At 32.8% G+C, this 17,261-nt stretch overlaps 1 protein-coding gene across 1 annotated transcript in view; it reads left to right on the top strand.

The window, feature by feature from the left end:
- The first annotated feature begins 1,262 nt into the window (after positions 1–1,262).
- LOC148277612 (uncharacterized) overlaps positions 1,263–17,261 on the top strand; it is a 38,187-nt gene continuing 22,188 nt past the window's right edge. The window contains exon 1 of the mRNA XM_088232660.1: positions 1,263–1,698. The gene's annotated coding sequence lies outside the window, so the exon portion shown is untranslated. The remainder of the gene's footprint in view (positions 1,699–17,261) is intronic.

Raw genomic sequence — 17,261 nt, 5'->3', positions numbered from 1 at the left:
TAATATTTAAAAATCATTGTTTTTTACAAATTTATTTGGATTTTTTTTTATTTGCACGTTGTATGCTTTCTATATTGCGTAGAGTTTAACATGATTTTATTTGTAAAATAATCATCATCATTCCTTTTTCCCACCTAATATTATGTAAGGGCACTGAATTAGAACAATAATCGCAGCGTGTCTTAACTATTTTTAATACATGAAGGTGAGACGATAAGTCTTACGCTTCAGGTACAAGTCCAAGAAATATAAATAGTTGCAGTATAAAAAACCTTTTTATTAATTATATTGTCTGTCAACTATGTCGGGAATCGAACGTAAAATCAACAAATAAAAGTCATCGATTAAACAGGGAAAAAATACCTCAAATATCCATAAAGCATAATATAACACGAATTTTTTTTTGTTATTTTGATTATGTTTTATGTCGTTTTTTATATAGTGAATCAATTTGTTTTAAATGAAACGTTTTTAAAGGGTTTAAATAATCTGTATTATCCTTATGTAAGGGATGTAGTAAAAATTATTTCCCTATGCCATGAACACAAATGTAATGAAATCTAGAAGAAAATAGTTAGAAAACATACTTTGAGTATGGTATTTTAGTATATTTTAGTATATCTACGCTCACATAGTGACCGCAGTGTAAAAGTGTTGCCAGCGTAGGCATTTTTGTCTGGCGATGACTTATACAAGAATTTGAAAATGATTTATGTGAAAAGACGAAATGATTTTTCGATGCGGAATTTTCTAATTTTTTTTTTAAACTTATTTATTTTATTACTAAAATAAATAATAAATTATATTGCTTAAAATAGTAACGTATCCCAAAGTCATTGAGACCGAAAGCCATGCGTTGAATTAGTATACAACATAATGAAAAGTGGGAGCATCCATATTATTTAAAAATACAGAAATAAAAATTAAACCATAAAAATCAATTTTATTTTACCGTATGAACAACACGCCGCATTATGAATGAGGCTAATACCTACGTCTCGAAATATTTTTTATAATTAAAATATAGGCTAAGGTTCACCATAATAATATGATTACTGAAAATAATAATGTATATAATTATTTTTTTAAACTAAAAAAATATTGTTATTCACAAAACAACAGTAAAAGAGGACGGTATTAAATATTCCGTTATTACAAAAGAAAAGTCTCATCTCCGGTCAATAACCTTCCAAGTGGCAACCCTGTATTCGTGTTCCAACGCATACAAACGAGTCTATATACGTAGTCAGAAAGTTCCAATTAGATTAGTATTGGATTCTCGTTCGGATGGGCGGGTATGCGCGTTTTCTCTCCTGTAAAATATTCAATAATTTCTTTGTTTACCGCCTTTTTACAGTGCAATACTTCTAATTCCGTCTTAAAAACCTGCTCAGTGACGTTTTAATCGTGCAATTGAGTGATGTATTGAAAAATAAAGGCGTCGGTTACAGTTTTGTGTTATGTTTTTGTGAAATGTGCAGCGTGTGTTGACAGAAGGACGACATTTTGCCGAATTGTTGTGTTTTGGCAGGTTTTTTGTGTACATCATCCGACGATTGCAATAAAATAACTATTTATTAAATAAATCAAGGCGATTGATTACTAGGGATATTTTACAAACATTATCGTGATTCAGATCGTATTCCTTTGTTGTTATTTTTCGTCCTGCGCGAACAAGAAAATTTCAAAACAAAAGAGGTATGTGCGTTCATTTGTTTTTATTATATATCGCTCTTTGATTGAATTTTTACGGGTGTTATTAAAAATAATTCATTAAACGTGTTATATGAATCATTTAACTTTTACTGCCTATCCGATAAGATAGCATTTCCATTATGATATCATGTACCTACTCGTTACTTTAAAAATAACCCTTTTTTTAAGCTTGTCCGCACTAAACCTACAATTTATTGCAGCGTATCTTGATCATTTAAGTTAAACTGAAGGTAAGGTTATCAGTCTTACGTTCTATGCGCCAGTCCAGGTATAATGCAACTGACAATGTTTTGATTATGTACAAATGTTTGCAGACAGGATAAATTTCCTCCCTAAGGAGTTATTTAGATATTAATTTGTTGCAACAGAGGGAAAACATTTTTATGGGGAACATGGGCAGAATGGTGAATGTTACAGTGTGTGCCACTTAAACCAGCCAATGACAGGTCATAAGCCCTGTAAATGCCTAGGCTTCCGTATTCCCTTCTCAAAAATGTTTTCCCTTTCTGTTGCAACAAATTTAGCTAATGCAATCAAGCGGTTTGGCTCATAAAAAAACTTATTTTTGTCAAAAATCCAGTAACTTTATTTTTATTAAGTAACTGAATTTAACCCTACTGCTTTCATTTCCCCTTTCACTGTGAGTTTGGCAAATTGTAAGGAGGGCTTATTGTCATTCTTCCTCATAACCAAATTGCAGTTGCACATACAACCAAAATGATGACGTTCGGTGGTTTTTTTTATTTATTTTTTTTATTTGTTAATAGACAATTAAACTAAGCCAAAATTGTTTTTTTTATGTAGGTATCGTATTATCATCGCTGTGCTTTTTTAAGGTTTCGTTTTGTTTTACTCCGCGCGTGACGTGACAAGTTCTCTTCAGTGAGTTGTCCTAATTGGCGGGTTTGTTTCCCGAAAACCGGAAATCTATCACAACAACCTATTATTGGTTGATTTAGAAAAACAGATGACGTCATTTAAATTACTTCATTGTTATTTATTTTTTTCATACTTTTTAGAGAACTTCTTGTCGGCAATAAATTTATAGTATTAAGGAGTTTGCTGCGTCCGTTCTCTTATTACTTCATTCCGCACAAAGTCAAATCACCGCACACCCAAGATTCTTCTGAGACACTTATTCTCAAAACTCGGAATTTTTCTATTTTTGGCCCTAGTGAGGTGCCACGATTCGCATCCATAGAGGAGAATAGGTGTTATGCTGGCGTTATATAGGCAGCATTTGGTTTTCACTGAGTAAATATCCGATCTCCAGACAGCCTTCATACTGTTGAATGTGGCGCCTGCTATTCCTAGCCGCACGCCCAGTTCTTGTTGAAAGCTAAGCTAAAGTTACAAATTATATTTTCTGATTTAAAATAATTGAGGGTACGATAATCTAAAGAAGTAAGATTTTAGTTGGGTCTGAACTGCCTGTTTGACACGTAAATACACAATTCCTCTTTCTTCTCTAACTCATATAGTGTCCATGCGGCTCGACTGTGGAATCATCTCCCATCCACCATCAAAGATGTTACTACATTATCTCTGTTTAAATCACGTCTGAAGAAACATCTCCTTTCTCTTCCTTAATATCTCCTCCTTTCCTTTTTCCTCTTTCCTCTTTCCTCTTTTTTCCTTTTTCCCATTGAGTAATAGTTTTGATTTAAGGTAATTTATAAACAAATACGTTTATTTCTATTTTTATATATTTTTAACTTTTTAATCTTTTTTTTTTTTCTATTGAATATGTTCTGTAACTTGAATTATAAAAATAAAACTGTTATTTTATTGGTTGGTTGGAAGAAATTTCCATTTGGCAATAAGCCCGCCAATGTACAAATAACATTATGTACACAAAGTTAAATAAATAAATACTTTCTACTTATTATATTGTTATGTAAACTAAATTTAGAGTTTCCATTGCTTTATATTTTCTTTTGTTATCATCTTCATACGTAGCTAAACTCTAGTAACTGGTATGAGAACTTCCTTATCCTTTCACAATACAATATACAATACAATACAATACAATACAAATATTACAATTCAACCTTTCTAAATAACAATCCATTCGAAATGCTCATCTTTTGCTTAGACTTCCTGCTAGGAAAAAGAATTAGTTTTTTTATGTTGTAACGCTGCTTCGAAAATTAATTAATAAATTAGAAAAGTTTAATTGAAAACATAAACAATAATTACTCTTAACATATTACAACAGAGATGAAAAACATTTGAGAGAAGGTAATATAGAAGTCTAGGCATCTTACAGGGCTTATGACCTGCCAATGGCTGGTTTAAGTGGCCACTTTGCACACTGTGTAACATTCACCGTTCTGCCCATATTTGAACATCTATATTCCTTCGATTCTTTCATCTGCTGATGTTTGTGAAGTTAAAGAGCTGAAACCTTTATTTATGCGGGTGAGATTCATCTAATTGAATTATTTCACCTAGATACTAGGCAACGCCTGAAAATGTTATTTTTTCAATTTCTATACTTCTTCATGGACTAGGTGGATTTATCAACAATATTTTGAGTTTGTCCAAATTTTTGCAGACAAGGACTGGATTCAACTCCCTGGGGAGCTGTTTATATTAACATATTACAACAGATATGAAGAACATTTAAGAGAAGGTAATATATAAGTCTAGGCATCTACAGGGCTTATGACCTGTCAATGGCTGGTTTAAGTGGCCACTTTACACACTGTGTAACATTCACCATTCTGCTCATATTTGAACATCTATATTTCTTCAATTCTTTCATCTGTTGATGTTTGGGAAGTTAAAGAGCTGAAACCTTTATTTATGCTGGTGAGATTCATCTAATTGAATTTTTTCACCTAAATACTAGGCAACGCCTGAAAATCTTATTTTTTCAATTTCTATACTTCTTCATGGACCAGGTGGCAAAATGATGTCACATCAATGTCACATCTTGTCTTGAGTTAACAGTACGACAAAGACGGGTCATAGGAGAATTGAAGCCATAGTTTGTTCTGTACTAATCGATGAACAGTACTTCATTGTTTCTCAATCTACGAGTCGGAGTATAAAATTTTACTTGTCCCAGTAATGATGGAACATCGATTATACCATTTAGTATGCCGATTGTTTATATGGAATCAATATTAGTTTTACGTTTTTGTAGACTAGAAATATTTAACATTGACTCTATATCAGCATAAGAATAATTACCTCTCTCTAGTCCAAGCATCTACGCTTCTTTTCGAAGCAAGCGATGTTGGACTGATTCAATGTGATTTATGCGATTGTCATAGAATGGAGACCAGACCACTATTCTAGGAGGCATATTCTAGAAGAGGGCGAACAGTTGAGCAATGAAGAGTTTTGATTGTACGGATATTAGTAAAATCAGACGATATTCTGTTAATGAAGCCAAGTAATTTAAGTGGTTTAGTTACTGTATTATCTATATGCTCGTTGTATGCCAGTTTATAGTCCAAAACAACTCCTAAATCTCTGATGGACTTAACTACATCAATTTTATATACAATATACAATTTGCACTTCATGCCTTACAGCATTTAAAATTTCCGCTGACGATATTGTTGCTATTACTTATAATAGGTAATCACTCACTTTTGCTTTATCTTACCCGTTTTATCACTGTCATTCTACTTACTTCTACATACTAATGACATCATGGCTAAGTCAGAGTAAGCAGAGTCTCAGTGCGAGTGTGCACCGTCTGTACGTCTGTAGTACCTAAATGTACTTCCTGAATTATTGTTTAATCATTCTGACTAATGTTGTTATTATAAAATTTATTGTAGATTTACTAAAAAGGTAGGTAAATCGTGGTGTAATTATTGAGCATCACCTTCAATATAACGGTATCTATTACCGGAAGAGGAAACGTATATAATATATAATTTTATTTGTAAAATTTTAAGTAGGTATAAATTAGTACGAGAAAATATTTTTCCAAAAAATAAAAATATTTTTTGGGAAAAAACTTAAATAATCTTCCAGAAATCTTAAAATAAATAGCAAATGTTAAAACATTTAAATTTAAATTAAAAAAACACACAAGACCCACCCTAAAAGCATAATTGAAATGATAATTGAGTTATGTTTTCTAGAAATTCACTCAATTATAGTAAAACATATAAGAAATAGGAGCAATAAATCATATGCCAAATAATAGTACGTACACACGTACAAATTATACAAAAATACATAATAAGATAAACATATAAATTATCAATATATATAAAAAGCAAATAAAAATAAAAAGTATGGAAGGAAAGCAGATTTGTAAATTTTTGCTAATCTCGAACTTTAAAAATTGTTATCTTTTAGAATATAATATAATTTTAAGAAATCGGTTTTAGATAATAAAAATAAAATGTAAATAAAATATAATACATATGAGCATGTATATCTAGAATAATTATGTTTGTGAAAGCAAATTATTCTACCAAATCTCAAAAGGAACACTCCCACACTACCAGAAGTCAAACTAAAAGATGGGTCATGGGGTCTACCACAAACTCTGAATTCGGGCAAAGAAATTTCAGGTTTCTGGGCCCCAAAATATTCAACATGTTACCCGAACATTACAAATCCATGACCCGAATTCAATCAAATAAATTTGTAATAAAATGGTTACTGGATTTAGGTAGAGAAAAATCGGAAAACTTACTAAAAAACATTCCAAAATAATAAATGGTATTTATAATAAATTAACTAGTAGGTACTAATGTTATTGTTTATTTTTGCATAAAAATGTCTGCCGTAAAACAGGTTGGACCTGGACCCTGGATTTCTTCTATCAGGGTTGTCTCAAAGACAGGGTCTACTCATAACCCATTGCAACATTGGACGAGCTTCGTCAAAAAATCAATCAGGCTGCGGATCATATCAATGGTAGAATATATGCAAGACGAACAAAAAGATCTTTTTTAAAGAGATGTCGTGCGTGTATTAATGCCGGTGGCAAACAATTTGAACATTTACTGTAATGTTAATATTGCAATAAATTAAGTAAATGATTGAAGGATAGTTTGTTTTTATTTAATGAAATTTGCTTCTTGTTTAGAGATAGTACGCGTATTTTTTTAGTCGCTAGTTTTTTAAAAAAAACTTGCCATATTAGTCTCCATACTTTTTTTACACCACGATGCGTGAAAGGGAACTAAAAGTAATATATTTTTAAATTTTAGGGAAAAAAATAATTATGTTTCATTTTTGTATAAACATTACAGACTTTCAGGGATTTCTAAGGGTTGTGATAGATAGCAGTGCTACTTTGGTTGCCGATACAAAAAATAATCAGAAATATTTGAAAAATTGCGGTCAGGGTAGTTCAAAATAGCTTGAGGGTGTTAATTTTCGACAGATTTTATAATATTTTTTTTAAGTCCGAATTTTTTTATATTTTTTTTTTCTTTTTTTTTTCTCGAGTAGTCATGAGCAGGTCGACTCGCTAGTGCCCGCTTATCGTTGAATTTTGGGACAGGTTGTGTATATTATACAAATCAATGGAAAACGAACTCCCTCTAAACACAGTTTTCACTCTATTAGAGAGGTAGAAACGTTATTATTAATTATGTGTGTACAAATCATTTTGTAATTTCATACTTACATATTTTGTCGAGAACTGTTTTCAATAAATTGAAAAAAAAAAACAATGTTCGGGTAAATATTTCTTTTTTTACTATATTTAATGTGAATGTGTACATATTATATTTTATATACGGCAAAATTGCATTTTACAAAACTTGTAATATGAACATATTTGGATCTAAATTTGTTACAACAGAGAGAGAAAACATTTTTGAGAAGGGAATATGGAAGTCGCTTTTTTTTTCAGAATACGGTTTTGAAATTGAACATACTTAAAAAAAAAAAAAAACAATTTATATCATTTCGTCATTTGAATTTTAACAAAAAGGTTTCTAACTTTTTACTAAGCTCTTTATTGCACCATTTTTAATACAATTTACAAGTTTTAAGCAAATATTTTTTTCATACTTACGCACCCACACACACGCACCCTCTCCCTCATCAATCCCACACGCACATGTATCCTCTCCCTCATTCATTCACGCATACACACATTCACATACACATGAATACAAACGTCACACAAATACAATTACTAAACTTCTTTTCTTATATATTATGTGTCATTATATTTACAGTGGATTTTTTTAATTGGCTTTAGTATTGTTAAGATTTTTCTAATTATTTTGTTTATGTAATAGCTGTAAAAATCCCAAATAATATAAAATAAAATAAAATAAAATAAAATAAAATAAAATAAAATAAAATAAAATAAAATAAAATAAAATAAAATAAAAAAATAAAAAATAAAATAAAATGAAATAAAATAAAATAATAAAGACAGAATCGATACTACAAATTTATTCCCGGATCTTATACAGTGGTATTTTCTTATATTATGCTAACTGTAGTAGTAATTAATATTAGAACGTAGTAGACTCCTTTTATATTCTGCGGTTTTGTGGTTTATCTGCTCACTCATAATTTATAATGTATGTAGACTCAGTAGACTGTAGACTGTAGACTCACAATGCTTACGGTTTTCAATCTTCAATTATACAATATTATAAACAAACAAACAAACCATCACACCGTTTCCCCGTAAGGGTAGGCAGAGAGGATAGAACGCCACAACACTCTATCTTTGCATACAGATCTCGCTTCCTCTACATTCATACATCTTCTCATGCACGCGCGCCGATTATTCCGACTTTTGACATGTCCATCTTTGGTCATGCCATGTCTTTCTCGGTCTGCATCCATCAACATTCGCATTGTAAATATTCTTAGCCGTTCTTTCGCTGTCCATTCGTTCTACATGTCCAAACCAGCGCAGAGCTCCTTTCTTGATTTTGTCGATAATGCTTGTCTCAGCCTTATATAATGTACGGATCTCAATATTTGTGCATCTATCGTACATAGTTTTACCACACATTCGCCTGAGAGATCGCATTTCGACAGCATTCAGTCTACTTTCATCTTCAATTATTCTTACTTAAATCTGTTTTTTTTCCTTGTTTGTATAAGTTTTGCTTACTTCTTTTCACAGATGTTAAACATTTTAGAGCATTGAGTTTTTCTACTGACATTTCTTGGTGGAACTGCATTTTAACTATAATAATAAAAATACGTATACTATACAGGATGTTCTTTAAACCTTGTCACATCTAAAACCACGATGCTCATTATGGGCAAGAAGATATATTAGCATATTTTAAAAAATATTTAGAACAATGGAAAACAAAAATATATTTGAAAAAACAAATGGTTGCTTACTTCTGCAGGTGAGAAGTGAGGGGAGCGCGGCGCAGTGTCAGACTCCCCCCTTCCCCCCCCCTTGTTTCACCCCTGCAGAAGTAAGCAACCATTTGCTTTTTTTAATATTTTATTTTTTTAAATTTTATTCGTTTTAAAAAAATATTTTAATGTGCCAATATGTCTTCTTGCTCATACTGATCATCGTGGTTTCGGATGTGACAGGGTTTAAAGAACACCCTGTATAGTTTTATTCCACTTTTATTTATAAATTTTTACCAGTGACCGGGTTTCGTCGTGACCGACATCGTCAGACTGGTGAGAGACCAAACAAATTTCTATGTCATATACAAGTGCAAGCAGGAGTTGTTAATCATGATTTTATATCATTATGGAAATAAAAGAGTTTAAATTAAAAGCATTTAAGTATAAGGTAATAACAATTATATGAATTTAAGTTTTGTTTGATGTAATATAAACTGGTGTAAATAAAATTATGTAATTTACACTAGTTTTTATTATATATACAAAGGTAGGCGAATGCGTCAAACACCACATAACGAGGCGGACTTATCTCTACACGATTTCCTTCTTCTTCGTCTTCTCGTGCCTTGCCGGGTCACCCCGACGTTGGCGATCACTACAGCGAAAGCATATGTATCTGTCCTGCGCTACTTTTATATTTCGCAGCCAGGACGACTGCTCATTGATGTACTCGCCATAGTGATTCCTGGGTAAAGATGACCAGAGTGGTTTCCCGCTGTCTTTGGTGGATTTTTCTGTCGGGGTCACCTTCCCTTAGCTGGTTGGTTTTGGCTTTGAGGCGCCAAAAACTCGCCTTTCATCCTCTTTTCTCTTTTCTCGACGATTTCCTTATTCAGCGTTATATAGATCGGTAGTCAGATGGCAGAAAGGACCATCTGTAATTTTCAAAAATGTTCAGGAGAGCTGAAATACGTTTCAATTTCAAGACTTTGATCCACAAACTAAAATATTTTAGTGTTGCTTTTCAATAATAAATTACCATCCTAAATGACGCTGATTTTTTAATTTTTTTTATGCGTGTATTTACTGAAATATTAATTAAAACTTTTGAAAACTTAAACATAGACAAAAATACAGATGGTCCCTTCTGCCATCTGACTACTGAGATATACTCACGTGTCTGTGTCAACTAATTGCTAGTCCAATCTCAACACAGGACTTTTAGTCCCATGGAGTTGGGACTTATGTCTCAAATAATGTACAATAAACTTATGTATGTAAATAAATAAAAATAAAATGTTTCTTTGGGTAAACTTTGTAAGGATTCAGGCCTTACAAAATGGACTGGATTTCAGTTACTGGTAACCAATTACCAGTTACCAAATATAAACAGCTGATGAATACTAAAATAGACATAATGATGCAGATAGCACGCGTGTTCGTGTTTACTATGCTACGTTGTTATAGTGATTGTATGCTTCCTATAAATACCACGATCGGCTTAGGGAAGATTCCGAATCAAATACTTCCTATTCTAGAGAGCTTTCTCGAAGCTTTGAGAAAATACTAGTTTAAATTGTGAACTCGTTGCCATTGCGTTCGAAAGGTATTATTTATGCCCTGTTACGTTGTCCTAACATCCTCAGAATCCTTGTAATTACGAGCTTATAACTTGTGAAAAGGAATATAGGCATGTAGGTGTTCATGTTGATCATAATTTCAAATGGGATTGCCAAATTTTTTAAACTTATTATAGACTACAATCTCTTGTTACCACTTTTTATAAATTTTATTTTAACAAATTACAACAGGGATGGAGAATACCTTAAATAAGGGAATATGGAAGTCTAGGCATTTACAGGGCTTATGACCTGTCATTGGCTGGTTTAAGTGGCCACTTTACACACTGTGTAACATTCACCATTTGCCCACGTTTGAACATCCATATTTCTTTAATTCTTCTATTTGTTGATGTTAGTGAAGTTAAAGAGCTGAAACCTTTATTGTTGTAATGAGATTCATCTGACTGAATTATTTCACATACTAGGCAACGCCTGAAAACAATTTTTCAATTTTTAAACTTCTTCTTGGACCAGTTGGTTTCATTACAATATTTGAGTTTATCCAAATGTTCGTAGACAATAGACTGGATTTCACCCCCTCGGGAGTCATTAAGATTAACAAATTACAACAGGGATGGAGAATACCTTGAATAAGGGAATATGGAAGTCTAGGCATTTACAGGGCTGTCATTGGCTGGTTTAAGTGGCCACTTTACACACATTGGTAACATTCACCATTTTGAATCTCTTTACAACAATAAAGGTTTCAGCTCTTTCACTTCACTAAAATCAACAAATGGAAGAATTGAAGAAATATGGATGTTCAAACATAGGCAAAATGGTGAATGTTACACAGTGTGTTATGTGTGTTTGAATGAATGTGTAAATGTAAAGACTTGACTTGACCCTGTAAATGCCTAGACTTCCATATTCCTTTATTTAAGGTATTCTCCATCCCTGTTGTAATTTGTTAATCTTAATGACTCCCGAGGGGGTGACATCCAGTCTTTTGTCTACGAACATTTGGAAAAACTCAAATATTGTCATTGTATTTTATATTGCCAAAATGTACACTAAGAATTATCTATTTTTTACTGGTCGAGTCTATACTGTATGGAATGAAAGCGTAAGGCCATTCAACCAGAACCAATATCAAAATTATGCAGGATCTACAGTATTTCATTATTAAGAAAGTCGTACCACCAGAATTTTTAAATCAGAGAGATAATTAAAGACTCCTTTACAGATCACTCAAAACTCTGCCAGTTCACGAAATGTTGTGGTTCTGCATCAAAACCATAATCACCCAACACCCGCTTTGCTTATAATGATGGCTTATAGTGATCCCTAAAATTAGTAATAATTATGGCTGTAGAACATTAAATTATATTGTATTATTCCGAATTTACTAAACTGCCCGATGAGCTAAAATACGAAAAGTCAAATGCAAATAAAAAAAAAATCGCAATTGAAAAATTAGTGATAGTTATAAATGTAATTTATACAAATGGTGTGAAGAACTGTGTTTTATGTTTCAAATAATATGTTTTCTTACTATTTCGGATGTTTTAACTATGTATGATATTATGTATTATCACAAAAATGTTTTCTTCCCATGTACGGTCCTTAATGAGTTTTTTTTTATAACTCCTGGGAATATAATTCAAGTTTTAATTATTTTAAAAAATGTATAGTAAATTATAGCGTGCCTATAGCAATTCCGCCTGTTGATTAAAATCCCGAAATGTGCCCTCATTTCAAATCAAAACGATAATTATATTTTAAACGAAATTAGGTTTCTCGGCGTTTTTAGGATTATCATCTGTTAGCACGCGCCTAGCGCCTACTTCAAAACTACCAAATAACAAATTTCATACTTTTTGTACTAAAAATTAACCGTTTTATCGATTGACTTCTAGTGGTTCTAAAATATTCATATTTTAACCTCAATACCAAGGATTTTTATTCATAGTATATATTCTTGTACCAATGACCTCTTTTAGAAAAGTACTACCAATTAGTTTTCAAATATGTATCCATTAGAAATAAAAAATGAGCAAAACATCCTCAAATTTGGAATAATCAGTGGCCGGTTTCATCGCTTTCGCGACGTCTTTGACACTGGTATCTTTATTATAAAATTAACTCTATTTATTCACAAGCATTAATGACAGAGGTTTTAAAATTATATATTAGTTTTTTTATTCGTCGGCCTCGCGGGTCAGCGCGTTTGCCTACCATACTACCATGCAAAAGGTCTCGGGTTTTATTCCCGACATGGTTGATATAAAATGTTTATTTAAAGGGGTGTTTTAGAACTGAAAGGCTTAAAAATGGGAGCAAAAATGGGTTATTTAACTGTCAATTGTCTCTTGTATGCTGATGATGCCGTGTTTCTTACTTAAAACAAAGAGGAACTGGAACTCGTGGTAACAAAAGTCTATTGTTGCCACGAGTTGTATGCGAGGGAAGCGATTTGCTGATGAATGTCGATAAATCGAATGTGATGGTTTTTGAAAGAAATAAAAGTATGACTAAATGTGAAATCACTGTGAATTTTGTTATACTAAAACAAGTAGAGGAATTTGTGTATGTGGGAAGTATGTTTAATAGTGATGGAATGACTGAGAAAGATATCGAAAGGAGGGTGAGTGCCGGGAACAGAGTATACGGTGCACTTAAATCAACCTTGGCAAATAAATGTTTATCGCAAGAGGAAAAATTAGCAGTTCACAATGGAGTCCTGGTCTTGACCCTCATGTATGGGAGCAAAGTTTGGACTTGGAAAAACAGGGATAAAAGTAGGCTGAATGCTGTCAAAATGCAATCTCTCGGGCGAATGTGTGGTAAAACTGTGTAGGATAGATGCACAAATGTTGAGATCCGTACATTTTGTAAGACTGAGATAAGCACTATCGAAAAAATCAAGAAAGGAGCTTTGCGTTGGTTTAGACATGTAGAGCGAATGGACAGCGAAAGAACGGCTAAAAATATTTACGATGCGAGTGTTAATGGATGCAGAAATAAAGAAACACCGAGAAAGACATGGCATGACCAAATCCAACAAATACTTGAAGATGGACATGTCAAAAGTCGGAATAATCGGCGCGCGTGCATGAGAAGATGTATGAATGTAGAGGAAGCGAGATATGTATGCAAAGATAGAGTGATGTGGCGTTCTATCCTCTCTGCCTACGCCTACCCTTACGGGGAAACGGCGAGATGGTTTATTAATTTGATTTGTTTTTTTTCCACACTAGAATATTTCATAGTCCCTGGACTGACACCCGAAGCGTAAGACTGATCATCTTACCTTCATGTAACAAAAATGATCAAGATACGCTGCGATTGGTGTACCAATGCACTGTCCTATGCACCATTAGGTGCGGAAAGGGAATGATGATTTTTTTATTAATAAAATGTTTGCCAATGTCAAGTTAAATTATTTTATAAATAAACTGGTTCACAGTAATTCGATGAAATTATTTTTAACAAATTACAACAGGGATAAAGGGAATTTGGAACAATAGGCATTTACAAGGCTGCTTATGACCTGTCATTGGCTAGTTTAAGTGGCCACTTTACACATTTTACACAGTGTTACACAGAGAATGTTACACAGTGTGCAAAGTGACCACTTAAATCAGCCAATGACAGGTCATAAGCCCTGTAAATGCCTGTTGTCATTTGTTAATCTTGATGACTCTTTTATCTGCAAACATTTTGACAAACTCAAAATACTGTAATGAAATATATTTGTCGACAATGTTTTGAGTATATCTAAACGTTTGTGTTCAGCCCGCCCACACTGGTATAAAAAGAAATATAAAATAATAAAAAAACTGTGTTCAGACGTTGCCTAGTATGTGAAATAATAATAAAATTAAGATGAATCTCTTCACAACAATAAAGGTTTCAACTCTTTAACTTCACTAAAATCAACAGATTGAAGAGTTGAGGAAATGTAGATGTTTAAACATAGGCAGATTGCTGAATGTTATAAAGTGTAATTGTAATTATAAAGTGTATATGCAAATGGGTTTCGGTAGAGAAAAATCAGAAAATTTGCTAAAATACATTCTGAAATAATAAATAGTATAAATAAATATTGTATAACTGTCTAACAAATTAACTAGAAGGTAGTCATGTTATTCTTATTTTGCATAAAAATGTCTGCCTAAAACAGGTTGTACCTAGTTAGGCAGACTAGAAATAATCCAGAGAAATCCATTACCTTAAACATGTAGCAGATAAAGTAATTGTAATTATTATTATTATTATAATGTATTGTTGTAAAGTGGCCACTTAAACCAGCCAATGAAAGGTCATAAGCCCTGTAAATGCCAACACATCCATAATACCTTCTCAAAAATGTTTTTCGTCTCTTTTGCAACAAATTTAGATTATGTATTTATCGAACCTAAAATTAATTGTGATCACTTGCGCCTGAAATAAAATAAAGACTAACCAAGGATTTCACAAAAAGTTATCAACCCAGTCGATGATAGATCATAAGCTCAGTAAATGCCTTGATTTCCGTTTTATCTGCAGCTTTATTTTATAAAAACAAACAATTTTAAAATCTAAATGTTTACGTTATTTATTGAGTCATGGCGTCATGTTTCTTGCCAGTATACAAACGAGATGGGATTTTCGCAGTAAAATACATTATTTCGGCATCTCGGCAAACGGAAGCATCAATATAAATTAATTTGACATTCATGACGCATTGGGCGGGTCGAGAAGTGCGTTAACAGTGCTAAAAATAATACATCATCTTCACTGACCACGCAGACATGTCATAGGTTTCCGTCGGGTTATCCCGGATTGCCGAGCCCATTACTGAAATCAGAACAATTATTTTACTCACCGAGTTGGCGTCAGTTTTATAACTCCATAATATTATAAAAAATAAATAAAACGACTGATCGCGCCACTTGCCCGTTAGCAGATGCACGCTCGAATTGCTGGTTCGCGGGATGCGTTATCCTTTATTTACTTTGCCACTGAACCCTAAATACAATGACTGCAATCACCTACCTTATTCTGGGTTCTGGCACCTTTATTGTCTGGTACTTCTGTCGCGGCAGTCAGAATCGGATCCGATCTTGCGGTCAGGAAGGAGGGGCACTTGACGAATTACACAACACAGTGGATTTAGCAGTTATTGATCGCAAAATATGTTTTTTGCGATCGCAGTGAGAATATAAAAATCACATGTACACTCGCCCAGTTCAGTTGTTATTATGGCGCCCGAACAATATCGGTACCCGCGGTAGGCAAATGCAACATCTTAACCAGAGCCCCGTAGGTAGCAAATAAATCCGAACGCCTCATCCTAGCAAATGGGCTATATATGTGTTGGTGGATATCAAAATCGGTAAAATCCATTTTCAGTAAAATATTATGTTTTGAAAATATTAGGATTATCCAGGTTGTGTATATCTAAAGTGGAAAGATACAACGTTTTACTAAAGTAATTCAAGTTTTTAATTTCATGTCAAAATCGGCAACACTCATGCCATGTTTTATTTCTAAACTAGCAATATCCGATGTGGCCAAGCAGAGTGGCGCATTTGTTCAATATGTCCGCTAGTTTCCATTTGACAAAGAGCATGTGATGACTCGTTACTTTTGTTTTTATTTTATTTTCAAGTTAAAATTTATTTATTTGTTTTAAAGACACAATATTGACAACCCTTATATAGACAAAAATGACCGAATTGATAAAAATTTGTTATATTTATTATTGAATTTCTTCAAAACTAGTTGAATCATTTTATATCAATCTTGGTTAAATCCAAAAAAAACTTTATTTTTTTATGGATACAGTTTAATCTTTTGTTATTTCATTTATATATAATACATTTAAATCGTACGTAACATCGAAATTTTGTCTTTTTAATAAATTAATCGAATTTGCGTTACAGAAAAACGTTGTTTCTAAAAAATCATCCTGTCAGGATTTATCCGAATTTTCCAAAACATATATAGATGTGTCCACATAGAGTTAATGTGGCGAATCCAACGACTTTGTTTTTAACCACTTTTTTTTTTCTACTGACCGGTTTCAAAGCTAAACAAGCCTATTTCTCAATGCTGAGAGCAGTGATACGAGCCTTAGATTTATTTTATTAAAGGCACAAGATTGGAAAATTCAAACAAAAACATTTTTTAAATCGTAATAATAAATTGGTGACATTCGAGGCCGGTCACTACAGCAAATTTGTTTCAAATGACCTCCTCTATCCATCTTTTTTTTGTTCCACTCTCTATCAAACTTCCTGTATACATATTTAGTTTCTTGTATATATTGATCCGGAAGAAGTTAACCACAGCGCGTTGCTACTATCCTTGGTTGAAAACCACCGCTAAGCTCTTTAATTTCACGCTATACACGGAGTTTCGTGCCAATTCTTTAAAAATGTTGTGGGTGATTCCTCTGATGTTACAAAAACACTCATCTTTTTCAAAATCGGGTTGCGGTCCCGTGGTTAGTATCTCGGACTCACGGCTCAAAAGTCCGTGGTTCGAATCCCACTCTACCCAACTTGATTCCCATTTTCTAATAGTGAGTTATTTACAACTCGTTAAAAATGGCCGTCAAAATTAAAAGTATGGATAACATCTAAGAGAAGGAAAAGTGGAAGTCTAGGCATTCACAGGGCTTATGACCTGTCATTAGCTGGTTTCAGTTCAGTTTCAGTGCTG

Source organism: Micrasema longulum, unplaced genomic scaffold, assembly GCF_059751315.1.
Source record: "Micrasema longulum isolate JH-2025_06_02 unplaced genomic scaffold, ASM5975131v1 h1tg001007l, whole genome shotgun sequence".
NCBI classification, from domain to species: Eukaryota; Metazoa; Arthropoda; class Insecta; order Trichoptera; family Brachycentridae; genus Micrasema; species Micrasema longulum.
This window is presented reverse-complemented; position numbering and strand designations above follow the sequence as displayed.